The following is a 23,015-nucleotide window of genomic DNA, read 5'->3' on the forward strand; positions in this document are numbered from 1 at the left end:
CCAAAGAAGAGAATAAAGTAGAATAAAAAAGTAATATACCCAGTGCATACAGGTTTCATGTTTTACATAGGGTTTATAGATTTCTATGTCTAGTGAGAACAGGCAGGTAGTAAAATGAGGGATGCAGGCCTGGTGTCGATGTATGCACTGTGTCTGAGAAGAAGAGACTATAGTGATGGGGAGCAAGGATGTGCTCTCCATAAAGAACAAATTTACACAAATCAAGCACATTACTGCCATGCATAATGTGGGCCCAGTGTTGCAATAACCTCCAGCATGTTTAAAGACAAGCTAGATTTAGATGTTTTCTGAGATCTCCTGATTTTGATTATTGCCTAAATGTTTTTTTAAAAGATACTCTACATTTTATTCAGGACATGTCTAGGAGTTACTTTTTCCCATTTCATCAGTTTGGGACCTCCACTTAAAATATACCTACAGTGGTGCCTGGGGGGTCCTGGGATTGAGCCCCACATCAGGCTCTCTGCTCAGCAGGGACCCTGCTTCTCCCTCTGCCTGCCACTCCCCCTGCTTGTGCTCTCTCTCTCTGACAAATAAATAAACAAAATCTTAAAAAAAAATGTTCAAATTTCAGCTTCTATACTTTTTATCAAATGTGGGAAAAACATACCACAAAGATTTATCTGGCTGATTAAATGCTCTAATGCAAAAAAAAAAAAAAAAAAGTAGAAGCACAAAACATAATTTCTAATACTAACCACTTAATAAATTATAGCTGAGATTATTGTTATTATTATTACCTATATGTTTCAACTTTGATTCATTCTGAACGTCATAGTTTGAGGAGAAATCTTTCCAATTATATAGGTAGTAGAAAATCAGTTTTATTTCATCTCCCAAACATGTCATCAAAATCAGCCCACAGAGTTTTCTGGATACCTTCTATGTGACTGATTCCATGTTATGCACTGAAAAACAGAAGTGAATACAAGCACACTAATGAATTTCTAGTTTAGTAGAAGATATAAAATACAATGGAATCATTATTATAAAATGGTAAGAGAGTCATTGTACAAAAAATTATTACAAAATTCATGAAAACTAAATGATTATCAATGGCCATTGGTGGTGGTAAGTAAAGATTTTACAGAGAAGGTAGTAGATGAGATGAATCTTGATATGTGTATAAGTATTTTAAGAGAAAGGGTGGAGTGATGCCTGGGTGGCTCAGTCAGTTAAGCATCTGCCTTCAGCTCAGGTCATGATGTCAGGGTCCTGGGATCGAGACCGCATCAGGCTCCCTGCTCAGCGGGGAAGCCTGCTTCTCTCTCTCCCGCTCCCCCTGCTTGTGTTCCCTCTCTCTCTCTTTCTCTGTCAAATAAATAAACAAAATCTTAAAGAAAAAGAGAGAGAAAGGGTGGATGGGGATTATTGTTTTTAAAAATGAAACAATATATGCAAAATATTAACCAAAGCATAGCCAGTTTGAGCCTAGAAATGCTTTAGAGAGACTGGAGATAAAATAGAAAGGGGGAAGAACAGAAGACTCAGAATGATAGATGGAGGTCGTACCTGGAAGTTCCCTGTCTGTGAGTGTCTGCATGACCACAGGCACGCCAACTTCTGCTCTTGGACTTTGAGAGATACAAAGTTCTTAGAATTGACCTTGACCCAAAAGTAGCTGCAGCCCCATTTGTCACCTGCCTGGACTCTTCAGATCTCCAGCATGTCCTCTGCCCCCGAAGCCTGGCTCCCTCTCCTTCTTCCTTCTCCATCTTTCTTTTCTTATCCTTAGAAACTCAATTTTCTCAGTTCCTGCTCACTTCTCCAGCATCCCACCTCAGCTTCTCAACCTTTGAATCGTTAACAGCAGAGGGGAGATTTCCTTGTGTATTCCCCCTGAGTAACTTTCTGTCAAAGGATCAACAGCTTGCCTCCACAGAAAATGGTTTTCCAGAAAATAATAGTAACAACAAGAAGCATACACAGCACATTTATTTTCCAGGTACTTTTCCAAGAATTGTATACTTATTCGAGCCTAAAAATAACTATGAGGATGATGCTATTTTATGCCCAGTTTTCAGACAAGCAAACTGAGGTACAGAGAAGTTAATGACTAAATGAAAGTCACATATCTAGTGAATGATAGAGCATGGATTTTGACCCAGCCAGTTTGGTTCCAAAGTCTTTGATTATAATGTCTATAATACACTGCATGGTTTCTCTAAGAGATTAAAAACATAAGGGTCTGTGGCCCACTCTTTATGACTGGGGTGGTGAAAAGTCCCCTCCCTGATGACCCTGCACCACTTCAAGGGATTTTTTTCATGGCTTATTAAAGTACAGAAGTTTGACATCAGATTCTTCAAGGTCCCTCATAGTACAGTCTCATGAGCAAACACTATTATTGCCTTTTTTTCTAATTTACCCTGGTAGATGACTACTACAAAGGGCCTGAGGATAAATTTTAGTGGTTAAATACTTAACATTGTAACTTCTGGACCTTCTCCCACCATGAATAGAAATATCAATTTCTTGTTCAAGTGCAATCACATCAAAGGTACACCCACCTTAACACCATGTTTGGAAGTCCTGTCTTAGTACTCCCAATTTTCCTTGTCCTGCTCTCATTTTTTTCATAGCACATAGTCCTTTCTATTTTATAATCTTACCTAGTGATTATGTTAATGGTTATTGGATGTCCTCCCCAGCTCTGCTCTTTAGGATTTTACTATCTTGAACACAGATCTTTACCTTATTTGTTTACTGATGTGTCTCATACTCCAGAGTGATTACCTGTCACATAGTGGGTGCAATGAAAGCATTTCATTAGGGACTTAATCTAGAAAAGGTGAGTAGGCAACTCTATGATGGGAAAGAGACGTTTAAATTGTCACATCAAAGTAGAGAAAGAGCCAACTAGATAAAGGGGGGAAAAAAGATCTGTATCTGACATGTCTTATCATGTGGTTATACTGTGAATTTTTTGTAACTCTCATTTTATTTCATAACATATTATGAAAATTCTTCATCCCAATAAGTATACTCCCAACTTATAAATTTTGTTCTAGATAGTGACCATATATTTTGTTTTGTAGGAGATGAAACGTTTCTTCCTAGGGTCCCTGGCTGGTCTGAAAATTAAGCTGACAAAGAGAGACTAACAGAAGAAAAGCATGAATATTTTGTCATATTTTTACATGTACATGGGAGCCTTCACAAGAGAATGAAGTGAAGAAATGACCAGAGCAGGAAGCTTTTATACTTTTTAGACAAAGAAACAATAGATTTGGGAAGAATTGACACAGAGGTTTGGGTTAGGGGAAGTAAATGGTAAAGAAGTAACTAGGAAGACAATAGTGTAACAAGGTTTGTTTGTAAGTGCCTTCTGCCATTACTGGGCTGGTGAGAGTCTGTTTCCACTAAAAGAATTTATTTCTAGCCTCTAGGCAAAAAAGCGGAAACTTTTTCTGCATTTACTTCTTAATTGCCTTCAGCTCAAAATAATTTTTTTTATGCCAAAGAGGCATATTTTGAGTTTACATATTCTGGTTTCCTTCAGTTTCTACATATTGGTCCTATATGCATGAAAAATCTCTTACAACCTAAAACTCCTCTCCGGAGGCAATCATCATCAACAGGTCTTAATGTGTTCTTTCAGATTCTTCCATGTATATAGACTTTTTTAAAAATCTAAATGGCAGCATACAGTCCTTTTCATTTTATAATATATGTTGTTATTCCTATATCCCATATATTTTTATATACAACTTCTTTCATCTTTGTATGATAATTTCCCTCTTTTACATTTGGAGTGTATCTAAACAATGTTGGGGAACATAAACTTTACAAACCTCATTTTTTTCCCATTTAAACTTAAATGGAAACAAAAATTATTTCTGGGAGGAATTGTTGGATCTTAGAGCATCTTCCCTTTCTTCAGAGAGGTGATATCAATTTGTACCCCCATGAATAAAGTACAAGATCTACCTTTTCCCTATGTCCATTAAAAAATGTTTTAGTAAGCTTTCAAATATTTGCCATTTGGAGAGGTAAAACAGTGTATCTTTGTAATTTACACTTTTTTAAATTTTGAATGAAATTAAGCATACCTCCAAATGCTTATAACTGATTGATTTTTATGTGCACTACCTACTTATACCATCACCTGCTGCTTTATTAAGCATTTGAAAGTGATTTGTTATAGCTGTTTACTTATTTAGGTGTTCATTCTTTTGCCTTTGATATGAGTCACATCCCTCTGTGCCCTTGAGTCTCTTTCTGGACCTTGTTTATGGCTGTTTGTCATAAGAAAATTTATGTATGTATGCATTTATTTATTCACTTATGTATTTATTTAGTAGAGAGAGAGAGAATCTTAAGCAGCCTCCAAACCCAGTGCAGAGCCCCACACAGGGCTTGATCTCAAAACCCTGAGACCATGACCTGAGCCAAAATCAAGAGTCAGACACTTAACTGATTGAGCCACCCAGGTGCTCCAAGAATTTTTTAAAGAGTCAAATATACTGATCTTTCCTTTAATGACCACTGAATTTTTTTTGTGAATTTAAGATTTTTTTTTTGCTCCTCTGAAATTATTAAAATAAAAGTATTTTTATTTTGCTCATCTGAAATTATTAAAAGTGTTCTTCCATATTTTCTTCCTTATTGTTCCTTTATTTTAATCCTCACTATTAAAAATAAGTGAAATAGAACACATGTACAAAACAGTGCACAAAGATCAATAAATTACCAACATTCATGCAACTACAGCATAGGTCATTCAGAAGTAAAACACTGTCAGCCCCCAGAAGCCACGGTCATAGAAATTCTACCTTTTCCTCCACACACCCTCAAATAATAACCACTATCTTAACTTATTTTTGGCCAATCTATTCTTGCTTTTCTCTGTGTACTTTCATCATTTAGCATGCATCCCTAAATGTTATAATTTAGCTTGATATAGTGTTATCTATCTTATATAAGGATCATATGGTATATATTCTTTTGTGCCTGGCTTCTATTTCTCAAAATAAGAATAATCCATGTTGTTGCACACATCTGTAATTCAATCGTGTCTATTGCTACATTGTAATCCATTATGTGAATATACTACACTTCTTTTAATCCATTCTACTGTTAATAGACACTAAAGTTACTTTCATGTTTGGGCCATTATGAATAATATTTTTACACATTTCTCCATGCTCATATGCATGTAATTCTCCTGATCCAGGTTGATCTGTTAACAGTTTCTGAAGAATGTCCAACCATGCAGAGACCAGTGTCTGAACTTCTGATATGAGACCATTTCCTTGAGAGAAGTGCCCAGCCAATTGGTGGATTCCACGATGATGGGAGTCATAGATGGAGTGGCATTTCTTTATGTGAGGAGATATGAATGTCAAATACAAATATGTCTTTACTGTCTGCAATACTACTCATAGAACCACTACCTGTGGTTAGGGGTTCATATAACATTATTCTGACACCAAATAATTCATTTTTCAAATAAAGATCACACCCATGTAATCACACCCATGGGATTCATGGAATTTACTGTAGTCACACCCATGGAATTCATGGAATTTACTATGTACTTTATCACCCAAAGCAGATGGGCTAAGAGAATAATGGGATAGATTATGCAGGATAAGAAAAGCTGCCAACTGGGGAAAAAAACCTCCAAATGAGGGGTGCTATCCTACAGCATGTGGTATATGCTTGAATAAGGACAACTTACGTTGCCATATCCTCTCTAGCCAGATTTCTAAATCCAGTAACCAAGGGATGAGGGCAGGAGTAAGCTTTCTCACTATCCCATGTCATAACTGAGCGGGGTTCAAGGCAGGCTACCACAGAATATGCCTCTTTGACATGTGGATTATTTAGAGCTAAAGGCAATCAAGACCCAGCAGACTCAGGAAGTGCTTTTTACCTCCCCCCTCAACTTCCTAAAAGAATTTAGAAGGGGGGACTATATCAGGAAGAGAGCTATGATCAAAAATAACTCTTTATACAGGAAAGACTTATCTGCATGATGTAACAAACCTTTGTTTACCAAACGTCTGTTCTCAGCTTCCTGTTAATTGTCTCCCCCCCCTTTGAGATCTCATCTCCCTCTCCCTTTCTGTTTAGCTCAGGGTTATGTATATAGGTTTCTCCTGTTTTGCCAAAGTAGAGTATTTCTATAACATCTTTTGTAAGCTGAAATGGTATAAAGCAAAGAAGCAATTACCATTAATTTATATGGAAAAAAATTCTGAGTACTCCCAGAGTGTATTTTCTTATCTCTTTAATTATGAATTTGGCAAGTTGGAGGTTCCAGTTCCCAGGAGAGATGTACTTCTACTAGAAAATACAGCCATGATTCTATTTAATTAAAATCTAAAATTTCCCCACAATCATTATGGATATGTCATGGTATTTTCCTAGTTAGGATGGTTAATCCTGATTATCAAGAAGAAATTGTGTTGCTTTTACACAGGTTTTGAAAGATGAAGTTAATTTATGGCTGGATTGGAAATACTCTCAGGAGAGTATTAGCTCTCAGGACAAGCTAAGGGCAATAGGGTTTATAATGTGTCATTTAAAATCTGAATTTTGGGGCACCTGGGTGGCTCATTTGGTTAAACAACTGCCTTCAGCTCAGATCACGATCCTGGAGTCCTGGGATCAAGTCCCGCATTGGGCTCTCTGCTCAGCGGGGCGTCTGCTTCTCCCTCTGACCCTCCCCCTTCTCATGTGCTCTCTCTCTCTCTCTCAAATAAATAAATAAAATCTTTAAAAAAAAATAAAGTCTGAATTTTCCCTGATGACCCCAAGGTCAGTTTGCAACAGGCTTCACCGATTAACAGACACTTCTTAAAAGTAGAAATTTAAATGACCAAGAAATAAATAACAAGATTTTCAACCTCATTACTAACAGGGAAATGCAAATTCAGTCAGTTAAGCGACCAGATCTTGGTTTTGGCTCAGGTCATGGTCCCAGGGTCATGAGATCAAACCCCGTGTTGGGCCCTGCTCAGCATAGAATATACTTGAGATTCTTTCTCCTTCTCCATCTGCCCTTCCCTCTTGTGCTCTCTCTCTTTCTAAAACAAATAAATCAAAACAACAACAACAACAACAACAACAACAACAAAAACCTGATCTCCCTCAAACTGAACTAGAATATTCCTAGCATCCTGGGGATAGTAAAAGTGAACAGAGTCAATGGTGGTTACCAAGAACAGAAAGGAAAACCAATCCAGATGTACAATGCTCCCAACCCTGGAACTCCCACTAGTAAAAAGTAGAGTTGTGAACCTGAGTGTCATTCAAAAGAGATATCTTAGCTTTCTCTTTTGGAATTTGGGAGGTGGGGAAAGGGTTGTGAACAATGACAAAGATAAATTATCAAACACATTAGCCTTTAAGAGTTAGGAATCAGCTAAATATTTAAGGAGATCATATGGCAAGCTATATAGATTGGATTTGTTCAATTTCAACAAATAATTGTTGAATAATAATAATATTTTGTTGAATAATTGTTGAAATTGTAACTAGTTTTTAAAATAATAATCCCTACAAACCTAGGGAACAAAACAGGAAATGAAGGCAATTTGAAGTGTGTAATATTTCTGTGGTCCAGGAAAGAGCTTTGGGGGCCTAAAACATGGAAAAAAGAAGAGAAAGTTTGTAAGAAACATTTTTAAAAGTTAAATCAGTATGATTTCTTTTCTTATTTGAAAGTGTAGTATGTCCTATCTGAAATAAAGTTCTATTATTTTCAAAATGAAAATGTTTAATTTTGTCAATATTTTCTTCCAAAATGAAAATTCAGCCCCATCTTTCCTCTTGGCTTACCTTTTTGTTCACTTAATATTCCACTCTTTCACCTTCAACATACCTTGGACTTTAACTGGGTAATATGCATTAGAGCTTTATTTTTTAATGCCCCCTTCCACATTCCAAATGCCATCACCCAAATGGAAGTAATTCAGCGGCTCTTCATGCCTTGAGGGATAAAATGAATGAGTACTTGCTTTGCATGAATTTGTTCACTACTTAACAAGGTAACAGAGATTCCTCTCCTTGTGTTGCTTGAAGAACTTCAGTACAATTGTGTAACCTTTCCTCTGATTCCATGGAATACAGTAAGCCAGTCCAGTCTATTTTGCTGCCAGGAAACTTTGGACACATTCACTCTTGTAGCAATGACTCTTCAGTTTCAATTGTTTGTAATGTTGAGTATATTTTCTACCACTTTCTTAGGAAGAACATACTGAATGAAAAGTCAAATAGAAACAGAAGGCAAAATACAGACATCAGACCCCAAGAAAAGGTAGCTTTTAGTAGGAGGTATAATGGACAAGATCATTTTGATCTCTTTCTCTTCCTATTAATTTGTCCTGCCGTCAAAGTTTATGGTGTAATAAAGTGAGGCTAGTGTATCGTATACTTTGAAGCTGTCCTGGGCCACACAAGTGAAATGAGACCCTACAGTTAGGTTGGTAGTGGGAAGGAATTATGGAATATCCTGCTTTGCAGTGCTTCTGTTATAAACATTGGGGAAATGTTTTTAAAAAATGGAGTATTAAAGTCTGAATATTATCTGCCTCATTTAACAAAGTAGAAGAAAGTTCATTATGGGTTTAATTCCTGGTTAATGGCAGGGGAAGTCTACATATGTAACTAGAGTATCTCCTAAAAATTATGCCCTTCGTGTAAAGTAAAAAGATGTATCAGAGCCGGCACCCCTACCCCAGGGAGGAGATTCATATGATACCTCTTATGGTACTTTTGTTACAGAGGCTGAATCAACCCCTCCATTTCTGCCTCAAAAACCTCCTGCTTATTCCAGTGAGAGTTTAAAGGTTGGAGGTTTAGCTCTTGGCTACCTGAGTTCAGGGTCTTCCATGAACAATATCACCTGTTTTAGCCGTGGCTCATGGCATCTCTCAGGGTCACACTGCTGCCAGCATCTGTTTGTCTATTTGAAATCCCTTTAGAAGATCATTTATACCTGTGCTGCAACTTCCCTTCAAATTTCCTTTTAAGAGGTGTGGAAAATTGGCATGACTGGAGCCATTTTATGTTGGCTAATTGAATTTAAATATAATTAATTAATTAAAGCCAGAGGGGACGCTGCACAGAAACTACCTTACTTGCCTTGGTTTGAAATGGGCCAAAACCCTTGGACTGGGTAAAATGACAATTGTTTTAAGCAATTGCTTGAGAAGTCAGCAATAGAATAGACATCCTGATCACAAGAGTAATAGCTGTGGACTTTCGGAAGATAAAACCAGCAGTCTGTCAATGTATAACCCAGAGTAGTTTAGCCTATTAAAACACTCATAGAAACTTTTCCCCTTCTCTTCAGTTCATGTAATTGCCCCCTCTCTTTTCCTCATAAAAATCTCTTGCTTTCACCCTACCGGTGAGACAGTATTTGGGTTTCTACCTGATTCGATGCTTCCCCAAATTGCAATTCTTTGATCCCAAATAAATGCTCATTTGCCTCTCACTGTGGCTCTTTATTATCAGGTTGACAGAGGATAATAATCACGTGGATCCTGGATTCCTAGAATCTAGAAAGTTCCTAATGTTGAAAGCATAGGTGATCAATCCACCTGTGCCCACCATTGCCTCTCTGGGCCAGGGAACTATCATTCTGCATTGTTACCTTCCTTTCTTTTCTCTCCACAGATATTGCCTGCTAGCTTCAATTATACCTCACCAGAATTAAGCTCTTAAAAGACGTTGGGTTTGAATTCTGATCACAAAGAAAGAGAATTTCATAGAAATGTGTACATAGCAGCCTTGCTATACTGAAAATGGAGGATGAGCTAGATTAAAAAGTCACACTCATAATAAATTCATACTAAAATTCTATAACCGAGGAAACAGAAGAGTAAGAGAGTTCCTAGGTCTTCTAATAGAGTACCAAATCATGTGTGAATATATTCCTCAAGATTCCCTATGTAGCCTATTTTATCTCCCTCACCAATTATGCAATGATGCATTCTTCCTCTTTATCCTCTTCTTTTCAAGCTCCTTTCACTTTATGATTAAATCTATATTTTGTGAACTTGGATTTATTCGCCCATTCATTCATTTATTCATTCATTCATTTGTTCACTCACCCTACATATATATGTTGAATACCTACTAGATGTCTTGTTACAGGCAGCAAGATAAATCTGTGAATGAAACAGAGTCTTACACTGTAAGACTTACACTGTACACTACTTACTAAAGGCTTACTATTCTCCATGATAAGGTTGTGAGCTCAGTGAGTTTTCATTTTCTCTTTAATAGCCAAGACCTTACCTCCTTGAATTTAGATGAATTTTCATTCTAAGCTATTCATATTGCCTAATTTTTGTATTAGTAAAGACTGGATATTAACTTAGGTAACTACTAACTTAAGCTGATTGGAAAAAAAAGTCACATATAAAATTCAAAATTATAAATCAGTAAAAAAAAAAAAGAAAGAAGTATAGATCATTTTTGAAAGGACAAAATTAAAGCTGATACTAGATTGATATCTGGAGAAAGAAAATGAAGTATAAGATTTCCAGAGTTAGAAGGAATTTTTTTTTCTACATAGTTCTCCAAACCAGGGGTTGGCAACAATTTTGCTCAGTGCCAAAATAGTAATTAATTTAAATTTTGCAAGCCAAGAGGCAAAACTAAGGATATTATATAATTATACAAAAAACAGTTTCTATATTTTTTTACCAACCAAATTAAAAATATAGTAATAATTAATACATTTTGTTGGCAACACAGGTATATTAGTGAGAGAAGAGGATCCTTTTGTGTGTGTGTGTGTGTGTGTGTGTGTGTGATAACATTTCATTTAAGTATAAATGGGGTTCAGAGTTACTGTTCCTTATCATCAAAATTGATTGCAAACGTTCATCTGTTAATGCTGATCTATAAAACAATCACGGGCGAGAAAAGAGGCAGACCAAGAAACAGCCTCATGACTATAGAAAAGAAACTGATGGTCATCCGAAGAGAAGTGGGTGGAAGGATGGATTAAACGGGTGATGGGGATTAAGGAATATGTAAGAGCTGAATCACTAAATTGTACAGCAGAAACTAATTACACTGCATGTTACTAACTGGAATTTGAATAAAACATAAAAAAAATTCTTTTTCACATAAATAGGAACTTTCAAATACTGATATTAATTCTTCGGCATGCAGTTTTAATTGAGCATACTTATGTCTTGGAAGGTGCTTATAGAATCCTATCAGACTTTCATCTTGATATTAGCCTTTTGCATTTTTTAAAATTTTTATTTTATTTTATTTTACTTATTTGACAGAGAGAGAGTACAAGCAGGGGGAGCGGCAGGGAGAGGGAGAGGCAGACTTCCACTGAGCAGAGAGCCTGACGTGGGGCTTGATCCCAGGACCCTGAGATCATTACCTGAGCCCTACGCAGACATTTAACCAACTGAGCCACCCAGGTGCTCCTCCTGCCTTTTGCATTATATTATATTGGAGATGATGGGGTTCAGGGCAGGCCACCTCAGAAATGCCTCTTTGGCATGCTGATACTTTTCTGAAGACAATCAAGGCCCAACAGACTTAAGAAGAGCTTTTAACCTTCCTTTAACTGCCTAAGAGAAGTTAGAGGACCAGTACCAAGAAGAGAACTATTTCCAAAGATAACTTTTTTTTTTTTTTACATAGGAAAGATTTGGCATCGTATGGCAAACTTTTGTTTACCAAATACTGACTCTTCCCACCTCCTGTGAATTGCCTTCATTCCCTTTGAAGTTCCAAACTCCTACCCCCCTTCTCCTTATCCCAGAACTATATATAAGCCTCAATTGCCTTCTCAGTGGGTTTCGTGTCTTTGGGACCCCCCCATACATAGGAAGTTAATTTGTTTTCCTCCTCTTAATCTGTTCCATGTTAATTTAATTATTAGACCAGCCACAGAACCTAGAGGGGAAAGGGAAAATTCCCTCCCCTACAGAGATCAATCACTTCCGAAAGACGATCAGATGTTACATTTCTTTAGTCTTAACTCTTTGCCCCATTTTCAGAAAAGCTTTATTCTACTCTCAAAATCAGCAAATCCCTGCCCCCTATGTATATTGGGATTTTTTTAAGTACTGCTGTTTTTAAAGTCCTATCTGTTCCTCATCTCATTTCTGCTTGTAGGTGGAGGATAGTGAGGAGCTTGGGGTTCTGTAAGGGAAGAGGAAATAAATGTGGGAGGGTAAATTACTGATTATAGGCAGCATTTTGTATCTCTCAATTCAAATATTAAGGATGCATATTGTTCATAGTAGAATAATTATGACCGTATTTAAAAAGTACTATACCTCATCATTCTTTCCTAACCCAGTGATAATCAGTCACTATCCATTGTAAGTATGGGTGAGGATGCTAATTCTTCCATACCATGATTAAAGCACATGCATTTCCCGAACCTAGGTCCTGTGCATTCATATTCTTCAGGGTCACAAAATGTGATTTTGCTTTCTTCATTGTCATGCATTGTTACACTGTCCATGAAAAAAAAAAGATATAGATGTAGACAGAGAAGGACTGGGGACTGAAAATAGGAAGATTGTTAAAATTTTCAGTTCATTCAAAGAGTATTTAATGAGCGACATATTGCAGCACTCAATAATAAGTCTTGGGCAGACCTAAAGGGCTCAATCACATTTAGGTTTTTTTAACAATACTGGGAGCCCAGCATGAAGCTGGAAAGGAAGATCCTTTAGGAGCATTGCATCCTTAAGGAGCAATGTGGCTATAGTGGTCTGAGAGCACCTGATGCGGTAGGAGTAGATTTGTGCTGTTAGTTCCACTTATTAGCCATGTAAAGACATTAATAAGTCTCCTTAATTAATGAGTCCATTTTCATTATTCATTGCTGATCAAACCATGTACATTATAGGGAGAATAACCAAGAATATAACTGACAGTGTTTTGAAATCTCCTATCTTATAACCTGAAGAATAGTTGATACTCATGATGATAAGCAGATCTCCTTAACCACATCCATTTTCAGAAATAGAGAAATCCTTATAATTCACTTGGAAGTTCACAATAAAAAGACTTTCAGCCATCCTAATGTTCACTATTTGAAGCTATCTCATTGGTCTAAGAATGTACTAATGCTTAGTTAGGAACAGAGTTTGAGGGCTTAAGGCACTTAGTATGGAAAATTTGTATAAATGTAAATATATATAAAATATATATACATATTATATATAAAATATAAATATGTATATATATCTTCATGGTAAGGAGCCAAGAATCTTGGCTTCAAGATTTATAATCAATGATACCACATTAATATCAGTTCCTCATCTATAATACAGTAATAATACTTACCCTTATTTAATACAATAAACAACCTCTCATGAGGTAATTAAGATAATTGAGATGATTTAGGCAAAACTGTTATAATATTAACTAATGCATTGTAAGCAATCAATATACATTTGCCTAAACTTCTTTTCAGAGAGACATCAAAGTTGACATCAAAGTTGAAGAATGTAACATACCCTCTAACTGGTCATCATGCATGATTACAACTGTACTAGACTGACTCTGGCATCATTCTTATAGAATGGAGCACCTGGACTAGCAAGTGCACATATCTGGATCTCTCCCCCATTTTGTTTCATGTGCATTGTTACTATACTGGGGAATTATGGGCTCCTCTATCTCATTCACCTGGAGGAGGTCCTACACCAGTCCATGTAATATTTCTTGGCCTTACTCTCCTTCACTGACATTATTCAGTGTGTAAGTATTGTACACCAAATGCTGTGTATGTTCTGGTTTGATCTCAAAGATATCAGCTTCAAAGCTTGCCTGGTCCAGATGTGCTTTCTCCACACTGTCACAGGGATGGAATCTAGGGTGCTCATGAAAATGACCCTGGACTGCTATGTGGTCATCTGTTATATCTACACTATGCCACTATCCTCACCAATTCTATCATTGCCAAGGCTGGATTTCTCACCTTCCTTCCAGGTGTGATACCTATCATTCCTTTTTAGTCACTAAACATCTGCCCTAGTGCAAGGGTAATACAATTTCCCACACCTACTGTGACCATATGACTGTGGCCAAGTTGTCCTGTGGCAATATCAAGGTCAATGCCATCTGCGGTCTGATGGTTGCCCTTCTGACTGCGGGCTTTGAAATCCTGTGCATCACAGTTTCCTACACCATGATTCTTTGGGCAGTGGTCAGCCTCTCTCCACAGAGGCTCATTAAAAGGCCTTCAGCACCTAAACTGTTCAAATCTGTGCTACAGTCATCACCTATGTCCCAGTCTTCTTCACTTTTTTTACCCACCATTTTGGGGGTCATACAATCCCCCACAGCTTTCACATTTTTGTGGCTAACCTATACCTGCTTCTGCCACCCACCCTGAATCCTATTGTCTATGGGATAAAGACTAAACAAATACAAGAAGCGATGCTCAAACTTTTCCTTAGCAAAAGACCACTGAAGAAAGAGATAAAAGTAAACCCCGACATAATGAGAGGAAAATGTTTTCATAGATGAAGAGGGTATCTGTATCATACGACAGTGGATATGTGATTTGACAGTGACTAACCAATCTTCTTCTTTTTTTAACTAATTTAGAGATTTTATTTATTTACTGAGAGAGAGAGAGAGCACTGTGGGGTTGGGGGAGGAGAAGGAAAAGGAGAAGCAGGCTCCTTGCTGAGCAGGGAGCCCAATGTGGGGCTCGATCCCAGAACCCTGGGATCATGACCTGAGCTGAAAGCAGACACTTAACCGACTGAGCCACCCAGGCACCCAACCAATCTTCTTCTTAATGGATCATTCCTATACTTTTCTAACACCTTGTATATCAACTTGAAAACTTTTCTTTAAAAAGCACCCACAAACCAATTTAATTAAATCCAATAAAACTATTGCTAATGCCTTTGTGTTATTTGCGTGGTACTGAATTCAGTGCCATTTGAGAGTAATACGTAAGACAGTTTTGTCCCTGAAGAATTTCCCAGCTAGTAGATAAAATTGAAAAAAGGGACCATACAAGTTATTCAAAAACACTGATAATTTCTAGTAAAAGCACTGTCCCTAGAACTTCATAGATTTTTGTTAAGCTAGAAAATGTATTTTCCGTCAAGGAATAAACATTCAATGCTGCCCATTCATTTGTTTATTCATACACACCACAAACATATTTTGAGCACCTACCTTCTTAGAAAATTACAGTACAAACACTGATAAAAATGGGCATTGCTGCATATGTATACACACATGAAACCATCATTACCTAGATTACAATGAAGTTAATTAACATATTCATCACCTTTAAAATTTCCTTTTACATCTTTGTGATCCAACCATTGCCTAAACCTAACAGCACTGACATGCTTCTGTCACTATACATTAGCTCTATAAAATTCTGGAATTTTATATAAATGAAATATTACCAAATGTAATCTTTTTAGCCTGGCTGCTTCCATGACCACTTTGAGTTTCATCAAATTCTTGTGTTAATCACACATACGTTTTTCTTGCTGAGCAGTATTCCATTTCGTGGATATACCAAAATTTATTTATCCAATTATCTGTTGTTGGACATTTCCTTTGTTTGCAGTTTTTGTATATTACAAATGAAGCTGATATGGGCATTCATGCACAAGTCTTTGACCAAGCATATACTTTCATTTCTCTTGGGTAAAAGCCTAGGAATGGAATAGCAGATATACATAAAGCTTTCCTAAGAAACTGACAAAATGATTTCCAGAATAGTTGTATTTTACATTCTCACCAGCAGTGCATAAAAGTTCTACTTGTTCCACATCTTCACAAACATTTAGTATGGTCAGTCTTTTAAATTTTAGTCATTTTAGCAAGAGTCTATTGGTATCCTATTGTTTTTAAGTTAAATTTACCTAATGACTGAAGGTGTGGAACATGTTTACCTTGCTTATTTTTCATCTGTATATGCAGAAAATGTGTGAGATAAGAAATGCTTATTGTTTTAAGCTGCTAAATTCTGGGGTAATTGAACTATATTTTTATTATTTTTGAAAACCACTGAAGAGCCTATTGTTAACAATACTGCATTGTATACTTAAACATTTGCTAAGAGGGTACAGTAAATCTCACACTAAGTGTTCTAATTGAGGAAAACATAAATACTAAGTAAAGAAAGCAGGAGGAAACTTATGGAAGTGATTTTTGTTTTTGTTTTTGTTTTTTTTTTAAGAGAGAGCATGAGCAGGGGCAGGGGCAGAGGGAGAAAGAGAGAGAATCTTAGGCAGGCTCCACACTCAGCGTTGAGCCTGATGCAGGGCTTGATCTCACAACCCTGAGATCATGACCTGAGCCAAAATCAAGAGTCAGGTGCTCAAATGACTGAGCAACCCAGGCACCCCAGAAGTGATGGATATGTTTATGTCATTGATTCTGGTGATGGTCTCACGGGTGTATATTTATTCCCAAACTCATTGTCATATACATTAAATATGTATAGCTTTTTTATGTCAGTCATACTTCAATTAAAAGGTTAAAAACAGAAAACATAAACTAATTAAAAAAAATTCTCACAGGGGAGCTAATAAAGTGTATTTCCTCTCACTGACTTCTATTCTCCAGATCTCTTGCCAGAAGTAATGTCCAATACGTTTCTTGTGATTCCTTCAAGAGACATTTATGTGTGTCTCTTCATTTCCTTTGAAAGCTACATAGCATCACATTATATTGATATGTGATAATTAAATGTAAGTAGTTCTCTGTTGATAATCATGTACATTATTTATCATCTTTACAGTAAAAATGATAAAATATGAAGTCATTAATGTTAAAGAGGTTAACTGCTTGTCAAATAAACAGAAAAATAAAAAGTTTTTGAACAGAGATTTTAGCACCAAGTACAGAACTCATTAAAGAGAAAGAAAATCAATCTAATAGCATGATTTTTTGTTTGTTTGTTTACTAGAACAATTCTTAGAACATATCAGGTGCTAAATAAATATTTGTTGGAAGGATGGATGTATGCATGCATGGATGCCTGGACGTATGGATGGATAACTGCCTGTCTATAAAATGGGAGTTCATTCACCAGCTGGAAAGTCAGATAGACTGAAATCAAAAGAAGTTTTAGGAGACTTTGTCTGCATCATAGATAATAAAGATAAAGTGGGATATTAAGGAAGTTTGAGATCTATAATCAAATAGAGTTTAAAGTAAGGTTTAATTGAAGGATTCGCTCCATGCATGCATTCCAGAAATACAGTTGGCCTCTAACACATTGCCAAGCAAAACAGTCACTGTTAAGTGCTCAAGCTTGTTGATATTGGTAGTATCCCAAAAGGCAGATCAGGGCACTTGTCAGCCATGTTATCATCAACAACAAGGCTTGGAGGCAAGCCTTTGGATGATGCCAGAGAAGTGTTGATTCTCATCCCCTGATGCTGAGTGGCAGAAAGGGGTGACTGGTCAAGTCTCTCACATGACATACTGCTGAATCAGCATTATTTGGACCACAGGCCCTAATCACTCTAGTTATTATTCCCCCAAATAATGAATGTGAGCTGGTGGAATAAAGTTAGAAGCCAATTGTCTAGTCCATCTTATTATTTTTTTTCCTTTAAATTTTTTTATTGTTATGTTAATCACCATACATTACATCATTAGTTTTTGATGTAGTGTTCCATGACTCATTGTTTGTGCATAATACACAGTGCTCCATGCAGAATGTGCCCTCTTTAATACCCATCACCAGGCTAACCCATCCCCCCACCCCCCTCCCCTCTAGAACCCTCAGTTTGTTTTTCAGAGTCCATCGTTTCTCATGGTTCATCTCCCCCTCCAGTTACCCCCCCCTTCATTCTTCCCCTCCTGCTATCTTCTTCTTTTTTTTTTCTTAACATATATTGCATTATTTGTTTCAGAGGTACAGATCTGTGATTCAACAGTCTTGCACAATTCACAGCGCTCACCATAGCACATACTCTCCCCAATGTCTATCACCCAGCCACCCCATGCCTCCCACCCCACCCCCACTCCAGCAACCCTCAGTTTGTTTCCTGAGATTAAGAATTCCTCATATCACTGAGGCCATATGATACATGTCTTTCTCTGACTGACTTATTTCACTCAGCATAACACCCTCCAGTTCCATCCATGTCGTTGCAAATGGCAAGATCTCATTCCTTTTGATGGCTGTATAATATTCCATTGTATATATATATACCACATCTTCTTTATCCATTCATCTGTCGATGGACATCTTGTCTAGTCCATCTTATTATCTTGGATCCCAGTCTCTGCTATCACAGGCAAGGGACTGGTGATTTAGTATAATTTAAGGTCCCATTGCCCAAGGGTCAGGGTTCTTTTCCTAGAGTCTGACTTCTGGCCCCACAAAGCATTTCATACCACTCTAGAATACATTAATAAGGAAAAATTCACACTTGTGCTACTACTCCTTTCTCCATAAGTGTCTTACAAAAAAATTTTTTTTTTTCCTAAAGGCCTGGTCATTGTGCTGTCTGGCACAATTAGTTCAGTGAGCTATGCACCTGGTCAGTCAACTGTGGGCCTTCTGGAAATGAGCCAAGTGAATGGAGATTAGAAAGCCACTTTAGAGGTAGGAACAGTTTGTTTGAAGTGGCAGTAACAGTAAAGTTAAGGAATGGAATGGGGAGGATGGTCATCAAATATTTATGGTGACCTGTTTTCCAATATGTGCAATTTTGCGGTGGTGAATCTCTCATAAACAGAGACAGCATTCCAAAACAGTTTTATTATTTTTTTAATGGCTCTTATGGGACCTAGCCAAAATGTCATAGATTTATTGAGGGACAGGCTAAACTAGCATCTTGATGTGGGAGAAGGAGATATGCTTCCTTGTATAGAAGAAAATACAATTTCAAAATCCAAATGCATTGAAGAGTCTCCTGATGAAATTTCCTTGTATCTCTATGTCATAGCAAGGTGAAACAAACAAGTGAATTCCCTGAGTCTCATCCTGAGACTGAGAGGGTCACTCAGATAGCACACCATTGCTAGGCTGCTCTTTGTCCTCATTTAATGGGAAAAGAAGTGAGGCTTACTGTGTATGGTACACATATGGTGCTGTGATTTCCCATCTTCTTCCTCCCATCATGTAGTTGATAATTGCAAGGGGAACCAAGTAAGTTCATTGAATTAACAGGTGAGCTTCCCTGATTCAGGGAACACATGTGATGAGATTTATTGTGTTCCCAACTCTGTTTTATGGCAAATACACTGGATTGTAGAGGTTCTCTCTATGATTGTCAAAGGGTTTGGAGCTCATGCACTCACTGATCACTTAGCTCATGGCACACAGAAGATATTAATGAAGAATGTGAACCATCTGAAAGATGAGGGCAATGAGAATTATAAAACTGTACTACATCCCTAAGAGATTAGAATTGTCAACCAGTTATTCCACAGATGTGACCCTGGGGGAATTACGTGCCAAAGATCCTCCTAGGACCCTAGAGTTATCTGATGACTTGAATGACAAATCAGAGATACTGACTTCCAAATATAGACTACTGAATACCAGTTTAAGCACTGAAAAGATAACTCACTACCATTAAGATATCCAAACCTTGGGGCGCCTGAGTGGCTCAGTTGTTAGGCATCTGACTTCAGCTCAGGTCATGATCCCAGGGTCCTGGGATCAAGCCCCACATCAGGCTCCCTGATCCGCGGGAAGCCTGCTTCTCCCCCTCCCACTCTCCCTGCTTGTGTTCCCTCTCTCGCTGTGTCTCTCTCTGTCAAATGAACAAAATCTTTAAAAAAAAAAAAAGATATCCAAACCTTATCTAATTGTTATATCATGCCTTATATCTTCCACAGGTCTTGGAGCAAGAGACCACTGGAAAGGCTGATACAAAGACAAATTGTGTATGCCCAGTGCCTGCTTCCCATGAAGAATTAAATGAACCACTTGCACCATAACATAAACACCCTGAATAAAGTCATTCCTTATAAACTATCCGTTGGTGGTGTTCACGAATACATTCATGATATCCACCAGTGTTATCTTCAATGATGTCAGTGAGGACACCCTCAGTATTATGGATTTAAATGGCCTGAGTTTTTGATGGCATTGGGTAAGACAAATAGAAGCCATTCCTTGGAATAAGTGGTTAGACTGACAAGAGTTAATCTTTCAGATTCCCTGCAAGGTGGCCATTTGGATAGGCAGTTGGTCTCCCACAGAATACCATGAAAATTGCCTACAGATAGGTCAATATTGGAAGAATGTTGAGAGGTGGATCATGCTAGCAGGTTACCACATCACATATGGCAGTAAATTATTTAGTTATCTGCCATTCCTTCCCTTGTCTAATTCTCCCACTTCTCATGGATTTCTCAGATTTCCATATTGCATTCACTAAGCTGTATCCACTCATATATGGGGGATTCCTAGCCTCTTCACACCAATTATTCTGCTGTCCTGCTTGGGTAAACCTATTCACTTGTGGTGTAGCCTAGACCCTGCAAACCTAATATATGTTGATCTGAACAAAAAGGACATAAAGCTTAGACAGCATGAGAAGGAATGTCTGAGCTCTGAATTCTGACTTGGTAGAATAGGGCTGCTGCTTCCAGGTCACAATGATGTTGGATCCTAGGGGAGGAGATACTGAATCTCTTGTATGAATCCAGAATGCAATATGTAATGGAGGACCTGAAAACCAGCTACTGTTCCAATCTCTGTGAAATTCCACTAATTACACAATTACACAATTCCAAAAGATTTGGCATGTGCACTGTCTAGCCATTCCCCCTAATTTAAACTAGAGAAGGATAGCTCAGAAGGCCTTAGAGCCCTCCTCCTCACTGCTATTCAGTACCACGTTTACAGGTCATGGCATTAGTATTATTTTTATACTTGTTATTTCTCCAGCCTATGTTATACATTTCCAATTATTTTACCTTGCTTCTATTATTGTAAATCAAAATCAACAACTCCTAAAAGTTTAATGTTGTTAGGGCAAAGGTAAAGCTGGGGGATAGAATCTGTGGGGATGGCCAGAATAGAAACTAATAATGCAAGGTGGCAACCATGGATCCCATAGTTCAGAAGTAGAGTCACAGGAGAATTAACTATCTTTTTTCAGGAAGAGGAGGCTTCCAAACCCTAGGGATTAAGGGTTCTATGGGAGATGGGCTAGGGTTTGGGTATCTGTTGCAGCACAAGTATATACTTTCCTCTGTAGGCATGACAAATACAGTGAAGTCTGAAGGGGAGATACTGCTGTAGTCTGATCCTAAAAGAGTCATGGTCCTGCCTATGCCAGGTGGTGCTGCTCAAGGCCGGGTTCTGGGAGCCAGGCACTGGAAATGAGGGATAGGAGGTCTGAGAAATAGTTGAAACAAGAAACCCCTGAAATAGGGGTGAAGCTGTGAGGAACAGAAGAGCACAAGGTAGGTATTATTTAAATATTTTTGGTAGGGGTAAAGTCTCTTAGTATTTAAGTATAGATCAAACAGCATATTTTAAAATAAGGTACATTCTTTTGTTTTTGTTATCCAGAATTTTTAGAGTAAATTTTGATAGAAATTTCTATAGAAAACTTGAGAAAGCCCTCAGAAACAAGTACTTCCTTCATCTGTCCATCTTACCCGAGTCTCACTGAGCTGAGGGGTTTGCGGAACCTCCCAAGCAGAAGCACCTTGCTCCAACTTACTACACCACCATAGATCATAGAAAAAGAGGAGGAGGAGTTCAATTTCCTTCTTTACTTCTCACGGGGCGCCTGGGTGGCTCAATCGTTAAGCATCTGCCTTGGGCTCAGGTCATGATCCCAGGGTCCTGGGATCGAGTCCCACATCAGGCTCCCTGCTCGGCAGGAAGCCTGTTTCTCCCTCTCTCACTCCCCGTGCTTGTGTTCCTGCTCTCGCTGTCTCTGTCTCTGTCAAATGAATAAATAAAATCTTTACTCCTCACCGACTACCTGATGCCCCAGAGAGAGTCACCAGCTTTCCTAAAGCCTATTTCACAGCCTTATCAGAGAAGAGCAATTACCACTTCCAGTTCATGGCCTACAGGGCTCCTTTTCAGATTCAAATCCAAGTGTCATCCCATGTCTCAAACTTATTTTAATGTTGATAGTTGCTAGAGGGGAGAGGAATGGGGGGGCGGGATGAGCAAAATAGGTGAAGGGAAGTGGGAGATACGGGCTTCAAGTTATGGAATGAATAAGTCACAGGAATAAAAAGCACAGAACAGAGAATATAGTTAATGATGTTATAATAGTGATGAAATGGGACAGGTGGTAGCTGCACTTGTGGTGAATATAGAAATTGGACACTTAAAACTAACGTAACATTGTGTGTCAACTATACTCAAATAAAAAACATTTAATATTCATTATTAACTTTACACTAAATCATCCCCATATTGTATTCATTTATCTGCTTAATATCACTTTCTTAGAGGGAACTTCCCTCTTGATAAATTTAAATAGACACCGACTTCATTAGTATCCAATCATCATGCTTTGTTTTTCTTTAAGTCACTTTAAACTCTCTGGTATATATATGAATATGCACATACATGACATCTGTACATATACATGTATACCCATACACACTTATTTTTTATTTGGATATTGTTTGTCTCATCTCCCAAAAAATAATATTATAAAATCAGATTTTCTCAGATTTGTTCACTACACTTAGTAGAATTGTTAATATTTTTTAATATCTGAATGAATCCATATTTTAAAATTTGGCATAAAATCTCCTTCACGATTTCCTGTTGATCACCACTCCAAGTTTATTGTATTCTTTTATTGGATATGGTTTGACTTTTTAAATATTTGATAATTTGTTTTCTCTGCAATTCCAAAACAGAGAGAGGATATCCCCCTCACATAATACCAAATTCCACCCCTCCTATTTCCTCCTGCTGGGAGTTCCAGGCCTTGAAGAGATTCACATCTGGATTGGGTTTCCTTTTTGTTGTGTGTATTTGATTGCCCTTGTGGGGAACATCACTATCCTGTTTGTGATCAAGAATGAACACAATCTTCATCAGCCTATGT

The 23,015-nt window shown here is 37.6% G+C and overlaps 1 pseudogene; it reads left to right on the forward strand.

Annotated features, from left to right (window-relative positions):
* Positions 1-1,076: 1,076 nt before the first annotated feature.
* Positions 1,077-14,502, forward strand: LOC113913640 (annotated as a pseudogene).
* Positions 14,503-23,015: the final 8,513 nt, after the last annotated feature.

The sequence above is a fragment of the Zalophus californianus genome, chromosome 11 (genome assembly GCF_009762305.2).
Source record: "Zalophus californianus isolate mZalCal1 chromosome 11, mZalCal1.pri.v2, whole genome shotgun sequence".
NCBI lineage: Eukaryota > Metazoa > Chordata > Mammalia > Carnivora > Otariidae > Zalophus > Zalophus californianus.